The 13,827-nt window shown below is 38.4% G+C and overlaps 1 protein-coding gene across 1 annotated transcript in view; it reads left to right on the top strand.

The window, feature by feature from the left end:
* The window catches only part of LOC133530704 (dual specificity protein phosphatase CDC14B-like), a 55,205-nt gene that overhangs the window by 4,617 nt on the left and 36,761 nt on the right, over positions 1–13,827 (top strand). The gene's annotated exons all lie outside the window — the stretch shown is intronic.

Below are 13,827 nucleotides of genomic sequence, written 5' to 3'. Positions count from 1 at the left end.
ATGTGTTATAGTCTCTTAATGAGCTGTTACATGAATTTGAACCGTATAAATAGGATGATAATATTGCTTTTTAAATAGGCTTGTTCTAGGGATTCGGTGGTCGGCTACCGAATCCTGCGCTGCATATAAGAAACAGTGCCTTTTGTTTAACCGATTATAGATCGTGTCATTCACGAAGACGCATGCCTTGAATCGTATTGTCATGTTATTAAAGGTTAGATTTGACAAATCTGCGCGTCATCGTGGATGATACGAACTATAACGTTCAAGCCGAAAAAATCACTTCAGAAAATTTCAAACTTATTATATCACAGATTAGCAAAACAGTATTTCCTACTGTTTTAATTACCTTCCAGTAGTTTCTTTCAGAAGAATGAGTATTCTGTAGGTTTCTAACCAAAACAATAATATTTATACAGCAATTATTATGCAGTTTCGCTTTAACAATAAAATGCAATGTTGAACGCTCTTCGGCAAATTCTGTTGAATAGGTATGCTGATGTAATTTTCTCGGTTCGGCACTTAGCAATGTCACATAAAATCACGTATTGCATGTGGGTATATATTGCTGTATGTCATAAGCGGTAAATCTTTAAAGTGAGTTACGAACAAAATACAGAATAATGAAATGAACGTCGACAAAGACACCACACAGAATAGTGGAGAAGAAGGACAAGGAGGGCCGACCCCAAGTAGATGTGAATAACGGTCGAGAAATATATATATTTTGACGACCGGTTTGGCCTAGTGGGTAGTGACCCTGCCTACGAAGCTGATGGTCCCGGGTTCAAATCCTGGTAAGGGCATTTATTCGTGTGATGAGCATGGATATTTATTCCCGAGTCATGGGTGTTTTCTATCTATTTTAAGTATTTATAAATATTTATATATTATATATATCTTTGTCTAAGTACCCTCAACACAAGCCTTATTGAGCTTACTGTGGGACTTAGTCAATTTGTGTAATAATGTCCTATAATATTTATTTTATTTTATTTTTATTTATATATAGGAACAGAATACAGAGGCCTTTTTAGGTCTTATGTACTGTTAGAACATACAAAATGCAACTAGTGCATTACAAGATAGATAGGTAATTTTTAAAGAAAAGTAAACCTTAATGGCTTATCAATTAGAACCAAGTCAAGAAAATTAAAATAGCACCTTGAACACAACCAAATATTTTAAGATGTTTTGGTTGCAGGCGCTAAAAATAAATAATATAGGTATTTTGTATCTATACTCTGGCACAGCGACCGTGTCAGTAGAAAAAGGCGGCAAATTTAAAAAATGCGGGCGTGAAGAGTTGATTTCCTATAAAAAATTTGAATTCCTCGCATTTTTCTACTGAAAAGTTGGGTGTGTTTCAGTATAGTTCACTTCCTGGTTCTGACTCGCATATATCTTTTCTTTATTGCAACTATTTTATCTTCTTTAATAATTGGGTTCATTTTTAATGCATAACCATCTGACTTTCGCCCCTCTGACCACAATCTCAGTATTCGCGCAGAAATGCCACAGCTAGTGTAGGTGTTAAAAACAAGTGTCGACCTAGCACTCAATCATTAATCCATAACCTGCCAATCAATTATGACCACAGTTCCATCGACTTACGGTCCTCCTTCATAATACAGCGTTACAAACTTAGCTCTTCACCCGGCCAAGTGTACCAGTAACTTTGTCTCATATAATTTTGTAGGAGTGCACGATGGATGTTGCAGTTTCTACGTGTATGTATAAGTTGGTCGCGTATCCGACCTTCACGGTTCACTTGAGCCCGATCCAGTGTGAAATTGCCTTTGCATATCTTGTTTAGATTTGTAACATAATTATGGGATCTTTATTATTTAATTAAGGAAGTAACGAACAAATTGCAGGGTTCCTTATAATCTTATAGGTGCGGAACTCACGCTCGACGCTGACGCCGATATCCATACATTTGTCGTAGCCAATGAAATGTAGGGAGTTGGTCTAATAAATGGGGCCCGTCACTGGCTACATTCGGTATTTCCCGAGTTATCGTCATTCGTATCGGTTTTTCCTCGGCTAGGAGTAGCTCGCGCTGGTACTGAACGTGTTAACCTCTTGAATTAACTATGTACTTCTATTAAGCTCGAAAACCGTCATGAAAATGGCTATCATTAACATGCAAATACAATTTTAATTAGAGAATCCTATGAGTCTGCAGCAAGCTCGCTTCTCTATACAAACGTAGTTACGCTCTTATTTTAAAACGACTAGCTAGATTGCTCTGAAACTTTGTACTTGCAATAGGATAAGGTATATCTATGCCTGTAATTAGTTTATATAGGTTCAGATACCATAGTTAACAAAATACAATATAATTTAAATTTATCATACGAAACTTGTTTCTGCTGGAGCTATATAAACTAATTACAGGCATAGATATACCTGATGTCATTGTATGTGCAAAGTGTCAGTACAATCCAACACGTAGTTTTAAAATGAGAACGTAACTCCGTTTGTACGCGTTGAGCTTGCTGCGGACTCTTAACGGCCTCCTAGCCTAGTGGGTTGTGACCCTGCCTACGAAACAGGAAGTCCCGAGTTAGAATCCTGATATAGGAATTTGTCCGTGTGTTCCAAGGCCGGAACCGGTTTATTTTGGTTTTCCTCCGAACTTTTATAAGAACGCGAACGTTTTAAGAAGTTTATTGTATTGTAACCTAAAAGAACCGGTTTATTCGACGAGCGACGAAATGGCCGGCCGGGTGGATATATGGCCACGTAAATATAGACACCGACATAGGAAGAAACTGGTTTTTATTGCTCTAAACCGGTTAATTTGACAAGAACTTTTCTCATAGAAACCGGTTTTTCGAGTGAAAGATGTTATCTATCTAAGTATGTATTTATTTATATAAGTAATGTATAACGTTGCCTAGTACCCATAGTACAAGCTATGCTTAGTTTGAGGCTAGGTTGATCTGTGTAAGATTGTTCCCTAATATTCATTTAATAGGCGGTTATTACACCGGCGTCGCAATCGATTGCCGCAAGACCGCCATAAGATATCGAATTTCAGGACTTTTTACCTTGACTTTACGAACTCGATAACATCATTACCCGAGCACTCTTATCAGCGAAACCTTCGTTATTTTACCATAAAACAGAATTACAAGACCACATATAACCGCGAACGAAACACGAATAAATATTGCCTTATTTCCTTTGCGAATCTGAGCCAATAACAAAAACGATGTAAGTGTTTTTAAGTATTATACCGTCCTAAGCCAAAGACCGAATGTCATTAAGTCATTATGAAACATGTATGGAGATATGACTTTTAGGTTTGCACGGTAGTCATAGAATACATCGGAAAGGCTCCGCATTATGTTGTGTAGTGTTTACAGCAGTGTCTCTTACGGCAAAAATATAGAATAAGGTTAGCTTTTTATATACATACCACTGTGGCCAATTCGGTTGACTGATGTTATTTTCCCTCAATTTAAAATGATTTCTAGCAATCAAATCAATACAAGTACTTAATACAAATAACTCAATGTTTTAGGCGCATGGCACACTGCATCCGATTCGCACGCCGCTCCGACGTGCGAGTGCGATGTGTATAATACGCGCATAGCGTTGTCTCCCTCAAACATCGGAGCGTCGTGCGACTCGGGTGCAGTCTGCCATGCAATATTTAGGAAACTGATCGGAACCCGTTTTTTGCAAACACTTCGAAATAACCAAATGTTTCAGTTTATTTTATACTCCAAATGTAGGACTCAGTTGTGTTTTTAGATAACGACTTCGTATTCGTGGATAACAAAGAACGGAAAAATACAGTTTTCTTTCCCATACCAAAAAATACCGGTTTCTGATCCCTGTTGGGAAGCCTCGCCCTATCCACTCATAGACGTTCTTTCTTATACTTGAGAACTTGAGAAGCACTACGCCAAAGCTCGCACAGTCTATCTAGTTGTGTATTACTTCATTATTATACTAAATTTTTGTCGATAGATTAATTTACATAAATACAGAGTCATGAACATTGACAAAACTGGCGATCGACTTGGCTGTCATAGATTAGTAAGGAAGCGCCAATGCGTAGTGACCGCCATTCGCCATCTATTAGTACAGTGATCTCTGAAGTTGGTATCGCATTTAAGTCCCCTTAGAATAAAGTGGTACAACGGAAAAGCCTAACGTAAATGGCTCTTTAAATAACTCGTTGGTTCTTAAGTTACTGACGTTAACGTTATGAATGCTATGATTTATATTGTCTTAAACTGTTATGTCGTGTTATTTAGTTGGATTTCAGGATTATTACTGGTTAAAATCTATGTGTGGTGCGAAGATATGTGTTTTAGATACGGTTTGTGGTGGAACACTAAAATCCTTTACCGCTGTTGACGTGACAGAAATGTGAATTTTCGTGGGCTCATATTTTCATACAATTTGACTTAAAGCGCCAGGCGCCGCCATGGCTGTACAGCGTAATCTTCCCTTTTCTCTGCCCAACTACGAATTTTTAGCTAGCTTCTAGTATTTAGTTGAGGTTTCTAAAAAAGCGGCCAAGTGCGAGTCGGACTCGGAGTCGACCCATGAAGCGTTCTGTACCATTTATGACGTATTAAAAAAAATACTTACTAGATCTCGTTCAAACCAATTTTCGGTGGAATTTTAAATAAATAAAATAAAATAAAATAAAATAAAAATAAAATAAAATGCATTTATTTCAGACAAACATGGTCCATATTTTGTTAGTACATCTTAAGAATTAAAAGCTATGACTAAGGTTAACTTCGGTTTAAAGAATCTTTATTGTTGTCTAAGAAATTACAGAAATTTCACTTAAAGACAACTTATAAATAGCTAACTTAAAAAAACAATACAAGTTACGCAATAAACAAGCACTTATTATGACAATGTTTAACAATAATACAGTTGCATTGAGAAACTAATGATTACAGGATACTCGTAAAAGACAAAAATAAAACTAGCAATCGACCCTATGGTTTGAATATAAGGTTTAGATTTGATTGGTTAGTAATAGGAACATATGTGGGTATCTTTTTTGTGAGACTTATGAATGCCAGACTTGTTTGCAGAGCCAGTTAAACGAGACTTTTAAGCAGTAGTTAATTATTGGTTACAGAAAAGACAATATTTTGACAAATGTGTATTTGTGTGAGTTAATAAAAATATATTATAATTTATTAATAATATTTTAATTACATTACTATATTTTATGCTTTTTAGATATATGCTTTAAAACCGTGTATATGTATTAACTGAGATGAATTAAGTATTTTAAGCATGTTTTTTTTTTTTATGCATATATTAATGTTATATTACGTTCTATGTAGATATATTTTCTATTTGCTTATTTTAATAGTGTTAATTTACTTTACTTTTTGGATCTATGAATTAAATAAGTAAAAAAAGAGCGTACAAATGAACTGCATACAATCACAGAGGCAGGTAATTGATGTTATTTTATTTTAATAGGTGTTAACAATTTAAATTTTATTTATTATTATTATTATTTTGTTTTACTGATATTTTAGGTTTTAGATGGCACTTGATTATGATTATTTGTTATGTGATATTGTTTGTAACATGTGATTTTAATTTACTTTTGAAAGTTTTAAATGTTTTGGTATCTTTTAGAGTTTTAGGTAGGTTATTATATAATTTAGCACCATCATGCATCAAATTTTGGGTTCCGTATCTGGTTCTAGGGAAGCGTAGTGCTAAGTGATCCGCGTTCCTGAGTTTCATTCTTTGGAATTTACTTTTTGTGTTAAAGGTAATTTCCGAATGTATGGTACCATCCAGTATCTTACGTATTAAGAGACATGTTTTATATACATAAATTTGTTTTAAATTCATGAGACCTGTTTTTTGATACAGTGTTTTTGTGGATGTTAAATAGTCGTAATTGAATAGTACTTTAATAACTTTGTTTTGCGCAATCTGGAGATCTTTGAGGTTGGACATTGCTGCATTGCCCCAGATTTCAGCAAGATATTCCAGGTGGGGTTTAATTAGAGCATTGTAGATGTTAATACGAACTTGTTTTGGAAGACAGTTTGAAATGTTGCGCATAGCGGCTATTAATGACGTTATTTTAGGTCTTGTTTTAGCTATGTGTGCTTTCCACGTGAGTTGACTGTCAAGGATCAAGCCAAGGTACTTTTCGTGGTTTCTCTTTTCCAACAATTCGCCATTTATATATAAGTGTAAATTTTGTTCAATTTTTTTATTTTTGGCGGAAAAGATAACATAGCACGTTTTTGCGGTGTTAATAGTTAATAAATTACTTTGAAACCAGTTGAATAGTAGGTCTAGGTCTTGCTGAGCTTGTTGGATTATACTGGAGAGCGAGGATCCAAAGTAAAACAAACAAGTGTCATCCGCATATAACGTTAAATGGCCCTGAAGTCCTGCTTCATGTAAGTTGTTTATATATGTTAAAAAGAGCAAGGGACCTATGATAGAACCTTGTGGTACGCCACAGTTTATAGGCAGCGGGGAACTTTCGTACTGGCCTAGTTTAACTATTTGATGTCTATTTGTAAGATAAGACTCGAAAATGCTGTACGCCTTGTTTTTTATTCCGATTTGTTTTAATTTGTTTAAAAGCAAAGGATGGCTGACTGTGTCAAATGCCTTTTTCAGGTCGATAAAAACCCCTAATGCAATATTTTTTGAGTCTATATTGTTCTTTAGTTTGGTAATAAGGTCTATAGTAGCAGAAGATGTATTACTTTTTGGGCGGAAACCATACTGTCTTTTAAACAAGAATTGAATGGAATTTAGGTAGTTAAATAGTCTGTCATGAATAATTTTTTCGAAAATTTTGGAGATTGTAGGTAAAACGGAGATTGGGCGGTAGTTTCCGGGCTCCATTTTCGACCCAGACTTGTATATTGGCGAAACTTTAGCGATCTTGAGAGAGTCCGGAAACTCGCCGTTAGTGAAGCAGGTGTTTATACAATCTGTTAGTTCATTTACTATTGATTTTTTAATGCATTTTAGGGTCTTTGTATTAATACCGTCCACTCCGGCACTTACGTTTGAGTCCAGACAAGAAATGATTTTTAATACCTCATCAGCTGAAGTTGGTTTTAGTTGTTGTAGCTCATTTGCACAGTTAGTATTTATATTTAATAGTACATTATTTATTTGTCTAAATTGAGTTGGAATATCGTTACATAAATTAGAGCCAATAGTTGTAAAATATTCATTAAAGCACTCGCAGATTTGTTGTGGGTCTGTAATTATCTTATCCTGATACTGGAGTTTAGGGGGAATGTAATTTGATGTAATTTTGTTTTTGGACAACGCGTTTATGAGACTCCACATTTTTTTTGGATCACTTTTGCACTTGGCAAATGCGCTATGGTAATATTTTTTCTTAGCTTTGGTGATATTGACTTTTAATTTGTTTCGTTCCTGTATAAATTTCTTACGTATTTCTTCGTTGTTAGGTACTTTCTTTAGTTTTCGCCATAGTTCGTTTCTTGTGTTAATCGCCGAGATAATATCTCGGTTAATCCAATCATCCTTCGGAAGGTTCAGTATTTTGATTTTTACAGTCTTCGACCGTTCTATGGCTATCTTGATGTACTCTTCTAGTTTGGAGTAAACATGGTCTTTGTTTGTGAAGTTTTGATCTAACATTATCTTGTTGAGTTTATCATAGTCCACTGCATCATATTTTATTTTGTTTTTTCGCTTTGGATATCTTTTTAAAAGCTCTAAGTATATATGTTTATGGTCAGACATTGCTGAGTCTATGATATGGAAATTAAAGTTATCTTCTAATAGGTCGGTGTAGACGTGGTCTAGGATCGTCTTGCATGTTGCCGCCTCACGGGTGCAGTACTTTTCTTCGATATTATTCAGGATGGAATAACCGGATTCTTCGACTGTAGAAATATATTGTGTTGTTGTTTGGTCACGTGATAGGAGGTTGATATTAAAGTCGCCAAATACGAAAACTTAAAAAATAAACTTAAATAACTATCTTAGGTACTAGAGATAAATGCAGAGAGGACCAGTGCCTTATCAGGCCACTGTCCCATCTGTCAGCCACGACGGTCAGGAGACTGTGGCGGCTGTCGCGCACCCTGCGGAGCGTCGCGGCGCAGCGCTTGCGCAGTGTCGCGTGGAATCCGTCCACATGTGCATCCGCGAACATGCCCGACGCACTGCAGTAGCGAGGCAGCCGCAACAGTACCCTGAACGCGTCATTATATTGTACGCGCATGGCGTTAAAAGCCTTTTGCGTGTACCGAGTCCACAGGCTGCAGGTGTACAGCGATGTACAGAATGCTCGAAATAATGTTATTTTAACTGGCGCTGTACACCGGCTGAACCTGCGAGCTATCATATTGGCCCTGACGGCCAAGGCCCTCCGCTCCCTCTCAATATCAGCGTCATCACGGAAATCGTCGGTTACCAAGTGCCCAAGGTATTTAAATGAGAAAACCCTTTTTAGTTGCATGCCATTCAAATGAATAGGTGGGATGTGTGATGGGCACTTGCTTCCCGCTTTGAAGACCATGTACTCGCTCTTCTTTACGTTATATTTAAGGTTATGCGTTAGGGCATATGACTCACACTTCTCAATAAGCAATCTCAAACCACCAACTGACGGGCTCAACAGTACCATGTCATCTGCATAGCTTATATTATTGAAACAAACTCTATCTATATGACAGCCGACATGTGCACTGCTGAGCTCGCCGATTAAGGCATCGATATACAAATTGAAAAGTTTAGGTGAGGTCAGTCCCCCCTGCCGCACCCCGCACTCCAGACCGTACTCATCCGACAAGACACTACCCCAGCGAACACAATTTCGCTGGCCAGCATACCAACACCTGAATATGCGTGTGAGTTCCTTAGGAAAATGCACTTCGTCAAGCTTATTCCAAAGTAGATCATAGTTAACAAGATCGAAGGCTTTGGAAAGATCGAGAAAACACGCATAAACAGGTGTCTTTCTGCGTGTGTAGTACTCAACAGCTTGCTTTAGACAAATGATGGCACTTTCGGTAGATAAACCGGCTCGAAAGCCGAACTGTGCATCATGTAATTTTATACATTTGTCCAATTGCACATTGAGCAAGCCGTCGAGCACCCTAGCTACAATTGTTGCTAGAGATATAGGCCTGTAGTTGGCCCTGTTGGATATATCACCCGTTTTATTTTTGACAATGGGCACAACAATGGTTTTGGTCAAATCAGATGGCAGGTACGAGTGACATATACAAAGGTCAAAAAACATTGCCAATACGCGGGGCAGGTGAGGACCAGCAAACAGCAGATGCTCGATACTTAAATGATCGTGACCGGGTGACTTTCCTCTCTTCATATCCTTTATTATTTTTCTTACGTCATCTGCACTGAAATGGATCTGAAAGTCACTCCCCTCCGATATCCCAATATCGAGCAACTGCCGCCGCACGTCCACGGGCGAGGAAGCGGGTTTAACGTTGAAATGGTCTTTAAATACATTTGCAATACCCTTGGGATCTGAAATTCCATCCACGCTTACAGAAAGTCCAGGCCTACTCTCCAACTTTTTCGTCATTTTCCAAAAGTTTCGAAAATCATTTTTCGTGTGATGTGCGGCAAGTAGGTCCATTTTTATTTGGTCTTGATGTTGTTGGACCCATCTGAGTTTCGATTTAAATATTTTACGGCTAAGAGTCATAGCATCAAAAACGGACCCACAATTAGGCTTACCACACGAAATCCAGTCCTGGAATCTAGCCCTGGCCTCCCTGTGCGCATCGCTTACATGTTTGTTCCACCCTATGACTATCTTTTTTCGGCATCCGGAACCTCCCGTGGCAGCTTTGCTGTATATAGAAGCCAAACATAACGATGATATTATTTTTAAGTACATTTGATCAATTATCTTACAATGCTCAGAGTTATTTAAGCAGCAGCTACCACAGCAGTCCCTTAAATCGGAAGGAAAATCAATAATTTTTAAAAGTTCACTACATTTATTTTCATATTTTTCAATTTCATCAGAGGTTCTTTCCCCCCAAGTTACACATTTCCCATTAAATATTGCACAGTTATTACTTTGATGCATCTTAGGCTTAACTAGATTAAAATTACATTTAATTACAAGAGGGTAATGATCAGAACAATAGACATCGTAATTAATGAAAATATCGACAATAGCGTCCAACCCAGCTGACGTGGTTACGCAATGATCCAACCACCTCTTAGATCCGTGCGTTTCGCTCAGGTACGTGTGTGCGCTCGAGTCTATGCCTAGTTTAACGATATCAGCACAGATCCAGTCCCTTTCCGCACAAAAACTAAGTAGCTCGTCACAAAATAGTTCATATGGATGCGCATTGAAGTCACCTAATAAGTATACTGTTTCCACGCAACTTTCTTTCACTATAGCTTCCATTGTACTGACACATTGTACAAAATCCGGCAGGTTATCGATAGCATTATTAGGCATGTAAACGCTAAACACTATTATGTGCTTATCATCCAACGTTATATCGATCGCGCTAATCCTAACGTTATCGCACTGAATAACCGACGTAGACGGAAAGAGCTTCTTACGCCACAGAAGTGCAGTGCCACCGTACGGCCTGCCGCGCAACATTCCCGCTGTCGTGTCCACCGCTGAGGTCCCAGTGCAAGCAAACTCTTCACTTACGGTATTTAAGTATGCAAGATCGCTTGGTATAAGCCAGTGCTCTTGAATCGCTATTATATCCGCCGTATTGCACAATCTTCTAATATCGTCAATGGATCGTTTGATACTTCGACAATTAAATGAACATAGTGTTACTTCACTTAATCCCATAATCTTAATTAGGTTTGTTTACTTAAGATCGTCGTAGCACTCGTAGCACCCGGCGTAGCACTGGTAGTGACGCTCGGCGCGGTATCGCGGCCGGTATTTACAAGTACATACTTAGATGTAATAAACCTGCGAAATATTATGCCCCTCGGCCACAATGAGTCATCTAAAAACATGCTCACTTTTTCTTGACAAACATAGAACTTATACGCGTTATAGTTATTGCTTTTGTTTTTCATCACTATTTGTTCCAGCGTCACTGTGTCACTAGTTTTCTCACGTATGTAGTTTATTATGTCTGCTTTTGACGTGTCCTTGTGTACGTTCGTAATCATAATAGGAATCTTCGGTTCGGCAGCTTTGAAGTTGGTTTTGGTTTCGGCCTTGCCCATCATGCCTACACGACGGTTCTTCGGCGCAGGTTTTGACCTCCTCGTCACTTTCTTCCATTCTCCCTCCTTCGCTATATCAGCAAAGCTCATAACAGGGTCCAAACTCGCTGGATTCAGTAACTCCTGACTTTCTGCTATTTTTATTGTTATCGCCTCGACTTGCTCACCGGTGCTCGGCACTTGTTTACTCGGCGGCTGTTTAATTGCAATGGCGGAGGACGGCGGGGCCGGGGGTGAGGAGTGCGGCGATAATGGCTGCTGCGCAAGGTCCAGCGCATGCGCGGGTGTGTTTTCTTGATCAGCGCGGTCGCTGTTCGTATGTTCGGCCTGTTTTCGATTCGGCGAGTGGGATGGCGAGATACCAGTCCCAAGCGGGCTCGACTGGGATAGGACAGTCTTGTTATCTTCATCGGAGCATTCTATACTGCGCGATGACATGTGTAGACCCATTGGTCCGCTGTTTAAATATGCACCACGTCTGACATTAACATTTAAATTTGAATGACTAACGTTTCTATAGAATGGATCACTTTCGTTTGTAATCCTGCGGCACTCCATAGCAATCTTTTCCAAATTTTCAAACTGTTCCTGCGTAACATACCGCGCTTTTATGGCTTGCAGTTCATTTTTAAGCACTACCATATCTTTAAGAAGCGAGGTTAGGTCCACAGAGTCAAAGTCTATCGGCGGTAGCTTGTGCAAGTCCCTGGCCACAAAAACTGGAAACTTGTCAGGATCTGTCTCTCGCGCCAGGTCAATAATATCGTCAATATCACGGCGTTGGTGCCCCTCTCTCCTTCGGTTTATCTTCTTTTTCCGTACCGGGACGGATAAAAACAGCAGATCCTTAGCCGTCCTTATGTCTTGAGCCGTAAAAAAGGCCAAACAAATTCTGCTCATGCTCTCATCGTCCATAAGATGTAACTTATTTATCACAAACGCCAACAGTTCGTTCACCACAATATCACAATTGTTGCACTTCAACGTATGCGCCATGATGCGATTCGCGACGCGACCGGTAGTTACGACTGCGCGCGCGCAACTGCATCGTAATGTACATACATCATATATATTTGCATCGTAATGTACATACATCATATATATTTTTTAGGTTTATCATTCTCTTATTTTAGAAGTTACAGGGGGAGGGGGGACACATTTTACCACTTTGGAAGTGTCTCTCGCGTAAACTATTCAGTTTAGAAAAAAATGATATTAGAAACCTCAATATCATTTTTGAAGACCTATCCATAGATACCCCACACGTATGGCAACCCTACGTGATTCCGGATATCCGGATGCGTCAAAATTTAATATCTGAAATATCCGGATCCCAAAAAATTTCGGTTCTTGCAAACCCTACCTACGTGGAAAGCGAGGGGTGAAAGGCAAAGGCCCTATTTTCTTTTCATCAACACAGTACACAGTAAATTTCTTTGAACGCGACCGCATTTATGGCGTTGTCATCGAAACTGCACGTATCAATAAAAATAGATCCATGTCAATCAATAAGTTGGGAGTAGGACTGTTTAGCCCAAAACGTACACCTCAGAGCGTTATCTGATGTAACTACTTTGCCGAAATTAAATGTAATGGGTAGACTTACTTAGTAAGTAAACACTTATTGTAAGAGAAAAAGCGCACTTCACTCCGTCAATAACGCCTACGTTCTTAGCTACTCTAGCGCTACTCTGGAGAAATTTGGAACTATTATGTATAGTTGACAGCTGGACACTTTTGCAACAGTTCTGCCTATGGATTGTATTCCTTACCCTCTACCTTCTACATTAAAAACCGCAGTAACTTGACACAGACAAAGATGTCAACTGACAAGGTTCTGATTGATTACGACAATGTTCCCGACGACATGGTTAAACAACAAGTCGTAAAAACAAATGTCAAAAATCGATTCGATCGATTAAAATTTGAGGCTAACATTTAGTGGAACTTTCGAGAGCAATACCTTCCAAAGTAAACTGCTAAAATCTTTCCTTTCCATAGTCAGGTAAAAATCAATAACTAATTTTAAAGGGTTGGTTTCGTAATTCAAGTCCATAACTCCAAACGAAGTCTTTTGGAATCGCACGAATAAAAAAACGAATAATTTTGATAAAAAGTGAGACCAGATGTTGCAAACAACAGAATTGGTAAACTTCCATATTTCATATTGTTTCAGATGAGATAAAACGTAGGCAATTCGATGGAAGTTCCCACCGTTCCGTTTGAACAGGCCATTTCGCAGAAAAACTTGAAAATTACATGTGTGTAGACAATTGGTTAAGTTTGGATAGGTAGCGTGAAAAACTTGATACCCGCCCCCTATCACCTAAATATGTTTTGTCTCTGTCTGTCCTGGAGAATAAGTTCGCGATAGCGTGTCAGTATCAGGGCTTGAAACTTAAAAGAAGGTTCACTTCAATAATAAACGGTACAATGCCGTTCAATCGTTCTTAGGATTTAACTCACAGGGATTTAAAAAAATCTTTATTTACTGACAGGATAGGAAAAGTCACGTACAGTCACACAGTCAGCATCAATAGATGCATGAATGAATAGGATCAATCTTATTAGTGACACATTTTAATCTATGCAATAATGTGATAATAATGTTCAATT

This window comes from Cydia pomonella, chromosome 23, assembly GCF_033807575.1.
Source record: "Cydia pomonella isolate Wapato2018A chromosome 23, ilCydPomo1, whole genome shotgun sequence".
Taxonomy (NCBI): Eukaryota; Metazoa; Arthropoda; class Insecta; order Lepidoptera; family Tortricidae; genus Cydia; species Cydia pomonella.
The sequence above is the reverse complement of the archived record's forward strand: the minus strand, read 5'-3'. Positions and strand labels throughout refer to the sequence as shown.